Source organism: Rutidosis leptorrhynchoides, chromosome 6 (genome assembly GCF_046630445.1).
Source record: "Rutidosis leptorrhynchoides isolate AG116_Rl617_1_P2 chromosome 6, CSIRO_AGI_Rlap_v1, whole genome shotgun sequence".
NCBI lineage: Eukaryota > Viridiplantae > Streptophyta > Magnoliopsida > Asterales > Asteraceae > Rutidosis > Rutidosis leptorrhynchoides.
In genome coordinates, this window is record NC_092338.1 from 268756968 (window position 1) to 268774079 (window position 17112).

The following is a 17112-nucleotide window of genomic DNA, read 5'->3' on the forward strand; positions in this document are numbered from 1 at the left end:
CCGAGAGATATGGGTTTCTCGTGGAAGGTTTCTATACGGTTGATTTGGATGAACCGACAAACTACAAAGATGCTTTATCAAGAATTGATAAAGATAAATGGCAGGAAGCCATGAACGCCGAGATGCAATCCATGTATGAAAACCAAGTTTGGGAACTTGTTGTGCAACCTCCTAGCTCCAAGCTAGTTGATTGGAAATGGCTTTTCAAGAAGAAAACCGACATACATGGAAACTTGGATACATACAAAGCTAGACTTGTAGCAAAAGGTTTCACTCAAACTCAAGGGGTTGATTATGATGAAACTTTCTCGCAGTGGCAATGCTAAAGTCTATTAGGATATTATTTGCCATTGCTGCTCACTATGACTATGAAATATGGCAAATGGATGTCAAAACCGCTTTCCTAAATGGATATCTTGAGGAAGATGTCTATATGGTACAGCCCGAAGGTTTTGTTGATCCGAAAAATCCTAAAAAGGTATGCAAGTTGAAGAAATCAATCTACGGATTGAAACAAGCATCTAGAATGTGGAATCATCGCTTTAATGAAGAGGCAAAGAAATTTGGCTTCATTAAAAATGGTGATGAAGCTTGTGTGTACAAGAAGGCTAGTGGGAGCTCTATAATGTTCCTTGTGCTATATGTGGATGATATATTATTATTTGGGAATGATATTACCACAATGCAAGGAGTCAAAACTTGGCTAAAGAGTTGCTTCTCCATTAAGGATCTTGGAGATGCACAATACATATTGGGGATAGGGATCTATAGGAATAGATCCAAGAGATTGATAGGTTTAAGTCAAAGTACATACATTGATAAAATCTTGAAAAGGTTCAAGATGGAAAACTCTAAGAAAGGTTTGGTACCTATTCAAAGAGGAACCGTTCTCAGTTCATCTCAGTGTCCTACCATGAAAGATGAACAAAAGAGAATGAAGAAAGTCCCATACGCATCTGCTATTGGGTCTATCATGTATGCGATGATATGTACTAGACCGGATGTGTCATGCGCTCTAAGCTTGACAAGTAGATACCAGAATAACCCAGGAAATAGTCATTGGATTGCTGTTAAAAGTATATTGAAATACCTTAGGAGAACTAAGGATATGTTTCTAATATATGGGTCTGGTGAGGAGGAACTCGCCGTAAAAGGTTACGTGGACGCGAGTTTCCAAACTGATCGAGATGACTCTCGATCACAATCCGGTTATGTCTTCATGTTAAATGGTGGTGCGGTCTCTTGGAAGAGTTCGAAACAGGAGGTTGTTGCGTTATCCACTACAGAGTCGGAGTACATTGCCGCCTCACTGGCAGCTCAGGAAGCTGCATGGATGAAGAAATTCATCGACGACTTAGGAGTGGTCCCTTCCATTCAGGACCCTCTTGAGATCTTTTGTGACAACGAGGGTGCGATTGCTCAAATCAAGGAACCTCGTGCTCATCAAAAGACTCGTCACATTGAGCGGAGATTCAACTACATCAGGGATGAGGTTGAAAAGGGAAAGATATGTATTCACAAAGTTCACACAGATCATAATGTTGCGGATCCACTCACGAAGCTTTTACATGGGCCAAAACATGAGGGACATGTTTGTGCGTTAGGGCTTCGATATTCTAGTGATTGGAATTGATCTACTTTATGGATTGTAACGGAACGAATTAGTTCAAACTCATTAATATAATTATGGTATTAATTTAATTATGAGTCATGTTCCAATTTAGCATATTTCATCCATGAATAAACTATTATTCTAAATTCCGTAGTCGATCACATTTGTGGGAACAAGTGTGAGGTTTAGACTATTATGAACTCGGATTGGTATACATTCATAGGTTGAATGTGGGGCAAGGTTGCAACCAAGGTTCATAGATATTTGTGGGAAACAAATATTGGAAGACCCGCTCTCAAGAATTACTGTATAGAGCCTTTGTGGTTGATCACATGTAATCTTGAGTAAAGGCGAATATCATTGTATCCTCTGACCTGAGATACATATTGGGTTCGGATATTCACCAGGTACTGTGCCTTGATTCTTTCCTTAGCTATTCTGAAACATGGTAGTACATAAGGAAGAACTCAGGTATATTACAAAGTGTATATCTAGGACGTATGTAGTCAAGATGGAATTTGTCCCTCTTATTCGTTGAGAGTCAGATGTCTAAGGCCTGAAAAGTTAAATCTATAAGAGAGTGATCACTCTGTATCTCTTGGATTTAACATGACATCTAGGATGAAAGGATATAATGAAAGATTCACCTACATATATCAGTTCGAGTAGGGAGCTCGAAAGGGATGATGTTATTGAATGGCACAAAGTCATAACATATTAGGGGTGATGGACGGTGTGTTAGGCTGTATCCATCACTTGCATTAATTTCTTATGTTTCTCGTGCAAGTGGGAGATTGAAGGTTTTTCGTATGCCCGAGAGACATATTAAATAAATGTGGCTAATGTGTTATGATCCAAGTCGGGTCATACCCAATAACAAACTTACCGACACCTTATATGTATTTAATCTTAACGATTGGATCATTAATTAAATACGCGACACTTGAGCTTTAAGAAAAATGGTTTTCTAAAATGTTACTTGATGTGTACATATATATATATATATATGGATTTAATTATTTATAGGTTAAATAATTAATTAATTTATGTTACATTTTATGTATAAATTGGTTTTATATAATAAAATGTGTATATAAATTAAAATGGAAGTTTTATAGAATAGTTTTATAAAATTTATATTTTATAAAACTTATTTTAAAAACAACTAGTTAGTGGCCTTGGAGTCTTGAATAACACATGCTAAAGATGGTTAAGCTTTTCCTTTAATCTATATACTTGTTCATTGACTCCTTGGGAGAGTACTACATAAAAATACACATCAAATACTTAAAAAAAAAAACTGAAAACTGCTCCATTCAGCTGCTGCTGGCCGTGGCATTTGAAGGGTGAAAAGGGTTTCAAAATTTGGTTTTGCAAGCAAGTTTCAAGTGTCACATAAATCCTAACCAATAGCAAGGGTGTTGGGCTAATAGTTTGGGGTATTTCTCCTTGAGGTTTCATCCATTTGAAGCTCCATTCAACATCATCATCTTCATCTCTTTCAACTAGCTTGGAATAGGTATAACATCTTATTCTTGCTTGTAGTTTGTAAGTATATATCACAACTTGATCCTAATTGGGATTTAACTTTAATTGGCTTAAAGTTCAACAAGTAAAATTTGATAATTACACGCTTCCGTTTATTAAGATTCTTAAAAGGTTTTAAGACTTATCAAACTTGTTAAATCCCAACAAGAGGATCACGAATATATAATTTGTTTTGATGTTTGATTGCTTGAATGGAAATAGATGATGAATTTAGTGAATGGGTGTTTTGAGTTCAAAAATGGTGGAGAGAAAAGAAAAAAAGAAAGTGGGAGGTGAAATGAGTGGATAAGAGGAGGTGTTGACCATTTGACCTAGTCAAATGTTTGGCACCTTGGCAAAACTAGTCCCTCAAGTTTGTTGTCGGGTGCGGGAATTAACCAAACGAAATATTTAACTTCACGAGAGTACGGGGGACGTTATAATCCAATAACGAAAATATTTTAAGAATGTAGCTAAAAGAGGATACGAATCGAGATGCTGAGGATATTAAATAAATAAATAAAAAGACGGCGTTAAAATAATTTAACGGAAAAATGCGGGATGTTACATTATCCACACCTCAAAAGAAATTTCGTCCCGAAATTTAGTTGGAAGTAATAATCGATGCCTCTCACTCGAGACCGGAGATGTTAATGCTATGAATAAGTGAAGGTACGTCCTTGAGTGTTCTCATGAATTTGGATAGTTAGGGTTTCACGTTGTATTAAGGTTTGGTTTTTACGATCCCTGGTTTCAACTGGTTTTCCTATGAATAGTAGTTTGTCATCGATAGTTGATGTATCTAGCAGGATTGCACGTTCCTGTTCCGCAGGACACGTTTCTAAGTTTGTTACACGAAATGTAGGGTAAACAGAAACTTAATTGAGTCGGAAGTTCTAAACGGTAGGAAGCGGTTCCAATACGCCCCAAGGTTTCAAAAGGTTCAATATTGCGGATATAGCCTTTCTCGATTTCCCAAAATGGATTACACCCTTCCAAAGTGCGGTTTCTCAATATTACGCGGTTACACACTAGGTTTGGTGAGGTTTTCATCTAAGTTTGGTATAACTCTTCTGGCGACAATGGGTTGTCTCGAGCCCTTCTCGGACTTGAACGATCTCAATTGTTGTTTCTTGATGGAGTTCAGATTTCGGTGGTTGATGCTTTGGTTAAATGAACAGGGGTATGACATTAGCGGTCATATAGGGTTTCAGAAAGTGCGTGTTAACACACGAGTGGTATCTACTGTTGTAAGAGTGATCTACTAAAGGTGACAATACGAGTTTGTGACATGTCTGTCCAAGAAGTAAATCGTTCGTTTGCTCGGTTCGTCGGTTTGTGGGTGGTACGCGGTACTCATGTCTAAGCGGGTCTCCAAGGTTTCTTGCAAAACTAGAAGTGAAACGAGTATTTTGATACGTGATAATTGACAAAGATGCACCGTGTTGGAATAGAATCTCTTAATATACGTTTGAACAAGTTAGTTAGGGTTCGAAAATGTTCGTTAGAACTATTCACCCTCGTGGCGAATACTATTGTAATATGAAGAGTTTATCTATCCATGGAGAAATGTTACAAGGAGTTTCCTTAAACGGAAATGCGAGCGATAAAGATAGGAGTGAAATGAGGACTTAGAATAGGATGAGCTTACATCTCGGGGTTGCCATAACGTGCCTCTAGTTGTCAAAAGTTGAAGTCTGAAAGAGAAACGAGGTAGTACACGTAATTGTATAGTTCGGGGTTGAATAATGGTTGGACGATTATCAGCAACGCAAGGGTGTTAAGTCAAAGAAGAGTGAAGTATCGTTGGATTGTGTGTTACCTTAAATTCCAGTAATATCAGACGGTAACGGTGAAATAACATAGGTATGTAGTGTGGTACGTGATGACGAGAAAGTTGATCGGATCCACAATTTAGTATTCGAATTCTTCGCGCAAAATAACGAATTTTAGTTACGTTGATTTTGAGTCGAGAGAGTATGCCTTTCGGCGTTCAAGTAGAAATATTTCCATGTTTGAGTTCCATCTGTTGCTATACGATTTTAACTAGAATTGTTGGTGTGAAGAATCACGCTCAAGGTTCGAACACGGAGAGGTTTAAAGTTTTCCTTAGTGAGTTAACGAGTTTAAAAGTCGTGTAACACGAGAAAATTCAGAAATGAATCTTCGGTAAAAATAGACGAGATCTAAGATTTTATGAATACAAGTCTGAGTTGGGAGAGTTTCCTGATTACATGTGGCTTGATTTCGAGATTGATTGTAATGCCTTGACCATTAACATCATGGTCTAGAAAATTGGACTTCGTTCAACAGAAATTCTCACTCAGAGAATTTGGTATAAAGTTGCTCTTTTCTCAAAAGTTCGAGCGTAAGATGGTGATGTTGTTCGTTTTCCTTCTTTACTTAAATAAGTTAAGATGTCATCTATAAATACGATAACAGATTTGTCTAGATAAGTTGCATACGTGATTTAGGAGGTTCATGAATACGGACGGAGTCCTAAATAAATCAAACGGTACTAAGAGAGATTTACAACTAACGTTGCGAGTTCGGAAATGGCTTAGGAGACATCGTCTCCCTTAACCCCCAATTGATGATAACCGGAACGGAGGTCGTTTTGGAATGCACACGGGATTCATGCAAGTAATCAGGTGGTCATGGATACGAGGAAGAGGGTATCGGTTTTCAACCGAAAATTATTTAGTTCACAATAATCTATACCTAGTTGTAGGGAAACAATTTCTCCTTAACGAATAGGTTCTGAGCTCCCTAGTTCTATAGGTGTCAAGTCAATATTCTTAACGTATATCCTCCGATAGAATTTATAGACACACAATATCTTTCCGTTGGTCGCTTAAATTGCCTAAGTAGTATCTAAGGGAAAAAGGTGGAATGTAATGAGTACAAGTCAAAGTCTTGGTTGTAAAACGTCTAGCGGTAATTGAATCGAATAAGTATGAAACATACGGTTTGTTGTGAAGAAACGTACCCGTGACTAGTCCATCGTCGTCTCGGGCATCCTAGGCGTTGATGTTGAAAGTTCAACGGCGTGCGTTGGGGTTGATTTTCTTATTTGGGCATTCATTCCTAAAATGACCTGTTTGGCCACATGCGTAGCAAGTGACCAACTTTTGTGGGTTGGGTCCCTTTTGAGTGATGGGGGTGGCACTTCCACAATGTTTGGCGATGTGACCACTTCCTTGGCGCCGGTGGCGGAACCTGCCACATCCTTCAAAGTGATGCTTGCGGCATTCGTTACAAAAAGGTAGTTTTTCCGGTATAGCCTTTCTTGTCGTTGGAGGCGAAAGGCTTCTTGGAGAGGTTGTTGTGGTTGTGGTTGCTTGATTGAGAGGCTTCCCATGTTCTTTTATTGCCGCTCGATTGGTTCTCGACCATTGGTACCGGCGTTTCCATTTCATTCGCCGTGTCTAAAGTATGGCGGGCCATTGTTAAAGCCTCTTGTAGGTTAGTGGGTCGAGGTGTCATTACCCTGTGTTGAATGCTCTTAGGGAGGCCATCCATGTAAAGTTCGACTCTTAGGGATTCAGGAGTCATGATATTTGGACACATTGTGACTAGTTCGGTAAACCGTTGATTATAAGCTTCGAGGTCGTTCCCGACCGTTTTTAAATTCCTTAGACCCTGCTCAATCCTTCGAGTCTCGTCACGCGGGAAGTATTCGGTGATCATTCTTTCTCTTAATTCTGTCCAAGAGAGTGTGTGGGCTTCATCGCTTCCCACCAATTGTACATACGTGTTCCACCACGAGAGAGCAATGCCAGTGAAAGTGAGGGTGGAAAACTTGACCTCATCTTGGTCTCGACAACCGCTTGTGTTAAAAACGGTCTCCATTTGTTCAAACCATCGGGTGAGAGTAACCGGTCCTCCGGTTCCATCGAAAGTGGAAGGATTGTACTTCATGAAGTTCTTGTAGGAGCAACATTCGTTTGAATTACCGGTTCCATGATTGTTGTTGTTAGAAAAGTGATCGGCCACGGCCGTACCCACGGCGGTGGTTATCATTCGTTGAAGAGCTTGTTCTAGGGTTTCGAGAGGAGTATTGTGTTGACCTTGGTGAGCCATTGTTCCTTCATGACACAAGAATATCGTTGGTTAGTATTTTCAACAATACTAACCGGAGTATGGAATAAGGATAGAGAGGAAATTTTTCCTTGACTCGCCTTAAATTCTTTACGTCATAATGTCGGAACGTCCATGTGAATCACCGTAATATAATCCCGGAAATTATATTACCCTGATTTACATGTGCATTTAACATTACTTTATAAAGTCAAGGTGGCGCGTCAACAAAATTTATCAACGTAAGATCAAGATCGAATACGAGTTAGATATGATAGAAGAGTTCGAGTATAAATGCACAAATAGTCAAGTAATTCCTACTTCAGTCTATATGCCGGTTGTAGTCTAGATTCACCTATGTACCCTATGACTCGGGGTGGACACAAATGAACTCTAAATCCCTACAACCAAGGCTCTGATACCACTTGTAACGACCCCGACAAATCGTCAAGTGACGGCGTCGTCTACATGGGTCCCATCACCTGGTCATAAGTCTTTATGACAACGTTTGACCAAAATATGTCGCCTTCATTTCAAAATAAAGATTGTTTCCAAAGTTTACAAGAATTGTTCAACCAAAAGTTAAGTTACAAGGTTATAAGTACAAATGAAATCTAGACGACACGGTTTAAAGTAAAGTCAAAAGACGCTCCATGAAATGCATGTATACTCGACATCCAATGCAAGTATCAAATAGTAAGCGGAAGCATGTTTCACATATCGTGCAAGCCCTGAGAAAAACATAGAAATCTGTCAACGAAAACGTTGGTGAAATCATAGGTTTAAGTAAGTAAGTGAGTAAAAGTAAGTAAGTCGAACCACAAGGTTTGAAAAGTTGAAATAATAGTAATACATTCTAAAAGTTAATATTCACGAGCACCCAATTATCAAAGCTTAACATTCCATCCATTGTATACCCCATCCATAGTGCTAGAACAAACACTGATTCTCGAAAATATATTTCATCTGTAGACGGTATTGAACCGTCAAAGATGAGGGTTGTCAACCCATATGGCCATATAACATAAGTTCTCGCTTACACCCGTCAAGTGTAACTAATGATAATCGAATTGAGGATTTTTGTTCTAAACTCGTATGTAGAATGTTTGTTTTCCCGTTCTTGTGTTCACTTAGTTCAAAAGAATCGTTTATGTTTTCTCATCCCAAATATAAGTTCAAAAAGAGTAAAAGTGGGACTATGATCTCACCTTGCGTGCAAGAGTTAATAAAGTACTTCAACAAGTAAACGCGTGCAAAGACAAAGCTAGTCTTGACCTAAACATATATGTTATATCAATAACGGTAAACACAAACGGTCAAAGATGTTCAATTAGTCCTATGGCTCGTTACAACTCGATTATGTAGCATGTGAATCAATTAGTCAAGTTTCATGCACGATACAAGTAATTAAGCATGTTAGAACGATCGTATAATTGTTTGGTTAAGTTTGACTAAAAGTCAAACTTGGTCAAAGTCAAAGTCAACGAGGTCGGGTCGGGTGTCCGACAATTTTCTCATGATGAGAAGTCATATACGAGCATAATAGTCAAGTTTCATGTTAATCGGAGTTACGGTTAAGCGGGAAACATTTTGGGAGCGTTTAAAGACAAGGAAGTTGGCCTGGGCCATTTGCGCGGTGCGCAATGGGTTGCGCGGCGCGCACCCATGTGCAATACCAGGTCAGAACTCGACCAAGGGAACCATTTATTTGGTTTTTCTGATTTGCGCGGTGCGCAGGTGCACGCGCGGCGCGCATAACCTGGGGAAGTGCTGATTGCAGAAAAAAAAAATAACTTAAGTAACGAACCAAAACTCATTTTAACATATTTCATGCACCGAAAACACTTAAAACGCATATCATATAACATGAGAAAGGTAATTTGACAAGGAGAATAACTAAATGCATTTACTCAATCAAAACCAAACAACTTATATCAAAATCACCATTAATGCTCATCATTTATTACTCCAAGTTCATAAATGCCATATTATGATTCGGTAAATTAATGCACATGTGTAATACGCCGTTTTGAAGATAATCAAGCATACAACACAACTAGACACTTACAATTAACATTGCTAAGCATTTAATGCATCAAATATTCAATTTACTTTTATCAAACCCTAACCCAAAATCATAAAATCAACAATCTTGCTTATGAAACTAATCCATGTCAAACTACATACCAATTTGAAGCTAGTGATGTTAGGAACACAATTAAAACATGAATTTTCATCATCAAATAACATATGTACACCTAAAACTCAAGATTAAACAAGCATTCTTTCAATATGAGCTAGTTACACCAAAATAGCAAGAACAAGCATACAAAACACATAATCATACTAGACTTGAGCCATAGACACTAATTAACAACCTTTTAACTCAAGAACATGAATTTAAAGAAATCTAGTGATTTAGAAATGTTACCCAAATGTGATGAAATTGGTACCAAATCGAAGAGGATGAAGAGAGGATCACGAATATATAATTTGTTTTGATGTTTGATTGCTTGAATGGAAATAGATGATGAATTTAGTGAATGGCTGTTTTGAGTTCAAAAATGGTGGAGAGAAAAGAAAAAAAGAAAGTGGGAGGTGAAATGAGTGGATAAGAGGAGGTGTTGACCATTTGACCTAGTCAAATGTTTGGCACCTTGGTGAAACTAGTCCCTCAAGTTTGTTGTCGGGTGCGGGAATTAACCAAACGAAATATTTAACTTCACGAGAGTACGGGGGACGTTATAATCCAATAACGAAAATATTTTAAGAATGTAGCTAAAAGAGGATACGAATCGAGATGCTGAGGATATTAAATAAATAAAAAAAAAAGACGGCGTTAAAATAATTTAACGGAAAAATGCGGGATGTTACACAACAAAATCATCGTTGCCCTCAGGAAGTGACAAAATAGGAGCGGTGGTTAGCTTCGTTTTCAAGATTTGAAAAGCGGATTCTTGTTCGGTTGCCCAAATGAATTTTCTTCCCTTATGAGTTAACGCAGTTAGAGGACGAGCGACCAAAGAGAAATCTTTGATGAATATACGATAGTATCCGGCGAGACCCAAGAATTGACGAATGTGAGTAGGAGTTGTAGGAGTCTCCTATTTACTAATGGCTTCGATTTTTGATGGATCGACTTTAATACCTTGGTCACTTACAACATGACCAAGAAATTGAACTTCCTTCAACCAAAATTCACACTTGGAGAATTTGGCATAGAGTCGTTCTTGTCTTAAAAGTTCAAGCACAAGTCGGAGGTGTTCCTCGTGTTCTTCTTTGCTTTTAGAATAAACCAAAATATCATCGATGAACATGATAACGAATTTGTCAAGATACGGTTTGCACACGCGGTTCAAAAGATCCATGAACACTGCCGGTGCGTTAGTGGACCAAATGGCATGACAAGGAATTCATAACTACTATAATGAGTTCGGAAAGCGGTTTTGGAGACATCTTCCCCCTTAACCCTTAATTGATGATAACCCGAGCGGAGATCGATTTTTGAATATACACAAGACCCTTGTAGTTGATCAAAGAGGTCATCGATGCAAGGAAGAGGATATCGGTTCTTAACCGTCAATTTGTTTAGTTCATGAAAATCAATGCACGTTCGTAGGGCTCCGTCTTTCTTTTTAACAAACAAAATCGGAGCGCCCCAAGGTGAATGGCTAGGTTGGATAAAACCACGATCAAGTAGTTCTTGGATTTGAATTTGCAATTCTTGCATTTCAGATGGAGCGAGTCTATATGGTGCACGTGCTACGGGTGCGGCTCCCGGAATAAGATCGATTTGGAATTCAACTGGTCGATGAGGTGGAAGACCCGGTAATTCGTCGGGAAATACATCGGAATAATCACTAACAATTGGCATATCATCGATGTGCTTCTCATCGGACTCGACTTTCTTAACGTGAGCAAGGATCGCAAAACAACCCTTACGGAGTAGTTTTCTAACTTTAATGCATGAAACGAGGTTGAGTTCGGTGCAACTCTTATCGCCATAGACGATCAAAGGTTCACCATTCTCTATAGGAATTCGGATTGCGTTAAGATCACAAAGGATGTGAGATTTTGTTTTGGCTAGCCAATTCATACTGATTATTACATCGAAGGTTCCTAGTTCCATGGGTATCAAGTCAATTTCAAACTCATTACCCAAAATGTTTAACGTACACCCCCGGTAATATGTGTCGGCACTCAGTAGTTTCCCGTTGGCCACTTCAATGGTATAAGTGGTATATAGTGTAGTGACCTGAACTTTTCCATGTTTATATATATATTAAATGAAATTGTTATTTACATGATTAAGTGTTTCCAACATGTTAAGCAATCAAACTTGTTAGGACTTGATTAATTGAAATAGGTTTCATATAGACAATTGACCACCCAAGTTGACCGGTGATTCACGAACGTTAAAACTTGTAAAAACTATACGATGACATATATATGGTTATATATATAGTTAACATGATTTTATTATAAGTATGTATCTCATTAGGTATTTTAACAATGAGTTATATACATAAAAATGAGACTATTAATTTAAGAAACTCGAAAACGATATATATAACGATTATCGTTATAACAACGTCTTACTAGGTACATATGAATCATATTAAGATATTGATACACTTGGTTAATTATGTTAAATGATAAGTAAATATATTATTAAGTGTATTAACAATGAAATACATATGTAAAAATAAGAGTACTAACTTAATGATTTCGAAACGGGACATATATGTAACGATTATCGTTGTAATGACATTTAACTGTATATATATCATACTAAGATATATTATATATCATAATATCATGATAATATAACAATTTAACATCTTATTTGTTATAATAAACAATGGGTTAACAACATTCAACAAGATCGTTAACCTAAAGGTTTCAAAACTACGTTTACATGTAACGATTAATGATGACTTAACGACTCAGTTAAAATGTATATACATGTAGTGTTTTAATATGTATTCATACACTTTTGAAAGATTTCAAGACACTTATCAAAATACTTCTACTTAACAAAAATGCTTACAATTACATCCTCATTCAGTTTCATCAACAATTCTACTCGTATGCACCCGTATTCGTACTCGTACAATACACAGCTTTTAGATGTATGTACTATTGGTATATACACTCCAATGATCAGCTCTTAGCAGCCCATGTGAGTCACCTAACACATGTGGGAACCATCATTTGGCAACTAGCATGAAATATCTCATAAAATTACAAAAATATGAGTAATCATTCATGACTTATTTACATGAAAACAAAATTACATATCCTTTATATCTAATCCATACACCAACGACCAAAAAAAACTAAAAACACTTTCATTCTTCAATTTTCTTCATCTAATTGATCTCTCTCAAGTTCTATCTTCAAGTTCTAAGTGTTCTTCATAAATTCCAAAAGTTCTAGTTTCATAAAATCAAGAATACTTCCAAGATTGCAAGTTTACTTCCAAGTTTTCTAAATCCATTCCAAGTAATCATCCAAGATCAAGAAACCTTCGTTACTTACAGTAGGTTATCTTTCTAATACAAGGTAATAATCATATTCAAACTTTAATTCAATTTCTATAACTATAACAATCTTATTTCAAGTGGAAATCTTACTTGAAATTGTTTTCGTGTCATGATTCTGCTTCAAGAACTTTCAAGCCATCCAAGGATCCTTTGAAGCTAGATCTATTTTTCTCATTTCCAGTAGGTTTATCCAAGGAACTTGAGGTAGTAATGATGTTCATAATATCATTCGATTCATACATATAAAGCTATCTTATTCGAAGGTTTAAACTTGTAATCACTAGAACATAGTTTAGTTAATTCTAAACTTGTTCGCAAATAAAAGTTAATCCTTCTAACTTGACTTTTAAAATCAACTAAACACATGTTCTATATCTATATGATATGCTAACTTAATGATTTAAAACCTGGAAACACGAAAAACACCGTAAAACCAGATTTACGCCGTCGTAGTAACACCGCGGGCTGTTTTGGATTAGTTAATTAAAAACTATGATAAACTTTGATTTAAAAGTTGTTATTCTGGGAAAATAATTTTTATTATGAACATGAAACTATATCCAAAAATTATGGTTAAACTCAAAGTGGAAGTATGTTTTCTAAAATGGTCATCTAGACGCCGTTCTTTCGACGGAAATGACTACCTTTACAAAAATGACTTGTAACTTATTTTTCTGACTATAAACCTATACTTTTTATGTTTAGATTCATAAAATAGAGTTCAATATGAAACCATAGCAATTTGATTCACTCAAAACGGATTTAAAATGAAGAAGTTATGGGTAAAACAAGATTGGATAATTTTTCTCATTTTAGCTACGTGAAAATTGGTAAAAAATCTATTCCAACCATAACTTTATCAACTTGTATTGTATATTATGTAATCTTGAGATACCATAGACACGTATACAATGTTTCGACCTATCATGTCGACACATCTATATATATTTCGGAACAACCATGGACAGTTTAAATGTGAATGTTGGAGTTAGCTATACAGGGTTGAGGTTGATTCCAAAATATATATAGTTTGAGTTGTGATCAATACTGAGATACGTATACACTGGGTCGTGGATTGATTCAAGATAATATTTGTCAATTTATTTCTGTACATCTAACTGTGGACAACTAGTTGTAGGTTACTAACGAGGACAACTGACTTAATAAACTTAAAACATCAAAATATATTAAAAGTGTTGTAAATATATTTTGAACATACTTTGATATATATGTATATATTGTTATAGGTTCGTGAATCAACCAGTGGCCAAGTCTTACTTCCCGACGAAGTAAAAATCTGTGAAAGTGAGTTATAGTCCCACTTTTAAAATCTAATATTTTTGGGATGAGAATACATGCAGGTTTTATAAATGATTTACAAAATAGACACAAGTACGTGAAACTACATTCTATGGTTGAATTATCGAAATTGAATATGCCCCTTTTTATTAAGTCTGGTAATCTAAGAATTAGGGAACAGACACCCTATTTGACGCGAATCCTAAAGATAGATCTATTGGGCCTAACAAACCCCATCCAAAGTACCGGATGCTTTAGTACTTCAAAATTTATATCATATCCGAAGGGTGTCCCGGAATGATGGGGATATTCTTATATATGCATCTTGTTAATGTCGATTACCAGGTGTTCACTATATGAATGATTTTTATCTCTATGTATGGGATGTGTATTGAAATATGAAATCTTGTGGTCTATTGTTACGATTTGATATATATAGGTTAAACCTATAACTCACCAACATTTTTGTTGACGTTTAAAGCATGTTTATTCTCAGGTGAAAACTAAGAGCTTCCGCTGTTGCATACTAAAATAAGGACAAGATTTGGAGTCCATGTTTGTATGATATTGTGTAAAAACTTCATTCAAGAAACTGATTTCGATGTAACATATTTGTATTGTAAACCATTATGTAATGGTCGTGTGTAAACATGATATTTTAGATTATCATTATTTGATAATCTACTTAAAGCTTTTTAAACCTTTATTTATGAAATAAAGGTTATGGTTTGTTTTAAAAATGAATGCAGTCTTTGAAAAATGTCTCATATAGAGGTCAAAACCTCGCAACGAAATCAATTAATATGGAACGTTTTTAATCAATAAGAACGGGACATTTCAGTTGGTATCCGAGCGCTAGTCTTAGAGAACCAAAATTTTGTATTAGTGTGTCTTATCGAGTTTGTTAGGATGCATTAGTGAGTCTGGACTTCGACCGTGTTTACTTGAAAAATGATTGCTTAACAATTTTTGTTGGAAACTATATATTTTGAGGAAGATGTCTATATGGTACAGGCCGAAGGTTTTGTTGATCCGAAAAATCCTAAAAAGGTATGCAAGTTGAAGAAATCAATCTACGGATTGAAACAAGCATCTAGAATGTGGAATCATCGCTTTAATGAAGAGGCAAAGAAATTTGGCTTCATTAAAAATGGTGATGAAGCTTGTGTGTACAAGAAGGCTAGTGGGAGCTCTATAATGTTCCTTGTGCTATATGTGGATGATATATTATTATTTGGGAATGATATTACCACAATGCAAGGAGTCAAAACTTGGCTAAAGAGTTGCTTCTCCATTAAGGATCTTGGAGATGCACAATACATATTGGGGATAGGGATCTATAGGAATAGATCCAAGAGATTGATAGGTTTAAGTCAAAGTACATACATTGATAAAATCTTGAAAAGGTTCAAGATGGAAAACTCTAAGAAAGGTTTGGTACCTATTCAAAGAGGAACCGTTCTCAGTTCATCTCAGTGTCCTACCATGAAAGATGAACAAAAGAGAATGAAGAAAGTCCCATACGCATCTGCTATTGGGTCTATCATGTATGCGATGATATGTACTAGACCGGATGTGTCATGCGCTCTAAGCTTGACAAGTAGATACCAGAATAACCCAGGAAATAGTCATTGGATTGCTGTTAAAAGTATATTGAAATACCTTAGGAGAACTAAGGATATGTTTCTAATATATGGGTCTGGTGAGGAGGAACTCGCCGTAAAAGGTTACGTGGACGCGAGTTTCCAAACTGATCGAGATGACTCTCGATCACAATCCGGTTATGTCTTCATGTTAAATGGTGGTGCGGTCTCTTGGAAGAGTTCGAAACAGGAGGTTGTTGCGTTATCCACTACAGAGTCGGAGTACATTGCCGCCTCACTGGCAGCTCAGGAAGCTGCATGGATGAAGAAATTCATCGACGACTTAGGAGTGGTCCCTTCCATTCAGGACCCTCTTGAGATCTTTTGTGACAACGAGGGTGCGATTGCTCAAATCAAGGAACCTCGTGCTCATCAAAAGACTCGTCACATTGAGCGGAGATTCAACTACATCAGGGATGAGGTTGAAAAGGGAAAGATATGTATTCACAAAGTTCACACAGATCATAATGTTGCGGATCCACTCACGAAGCTTTTACATGGGCCAAAACATGAGGGACATGTTTGTGCGTTAGGGCTTCGATATTCTAGTGATTGGAATTGATCTACTTTATGTATTGTAACGGAACGAATTAGTTCAAACTCATTAATATAATTATGGTATTAATTTAATTATGAGTCATGTTCCAATTTAGCATATTTCATCCATGAATAAACTATTATTCTAAATTCCGTAGTCGATCACATTTGTGGGAACAAGTGTGAGGTTTAGACTATTATGAACTCGGATTGGTATACATTCATAGGTTGAATGTGGGGCAAGGTTGCAACCAAGGTTCATAGATATTTGTGGGAAACAAATATTGGAAGACCCGCTCTCAAGAATTACTGTATAGAGCCTTTGTGGTTGATCACATGTAATCTTGAGTAAAGGCGAATATCATTGTATCCTCTGACCTGAGATACATATTGGGTTCGGATATTCACCAGGTACTGTGCCTTGATTCTTTCCTTCGCTATTCTGAAACATGGTAGTACATAAGGAAGAACTCAGGTATATTACAAAGTGTATATCTAGGACGTATGTAGTCAAGATGGAATTTGTCCCTCTTATTCGTTGAGAGTCAGATGTCTAAGGCCTGAAAAGTTAAATCTATAAGAGAGTGATCACTCTGTATCTCTTGGATTTAACATGACATCTAGGATGAAAGGATATAATGAAAGATTCACCTACATATATCAGTTCGAGTAGGGAGCTCGAAAGGGATGATGTTATTAAATGGCACAAAGTCATAACATATTAGGGGTGATGGACGGTGTGTTAGGCTGTATCCATCACTTGCATTAATTTCTTATGTTTCTCGTGCAAGTGGGAGATTGAAGGTTTTTCGTATGCCCGAGAGACATATTAAATAAATGTGGCTAATGTGTTATGATCCAAGTCGGG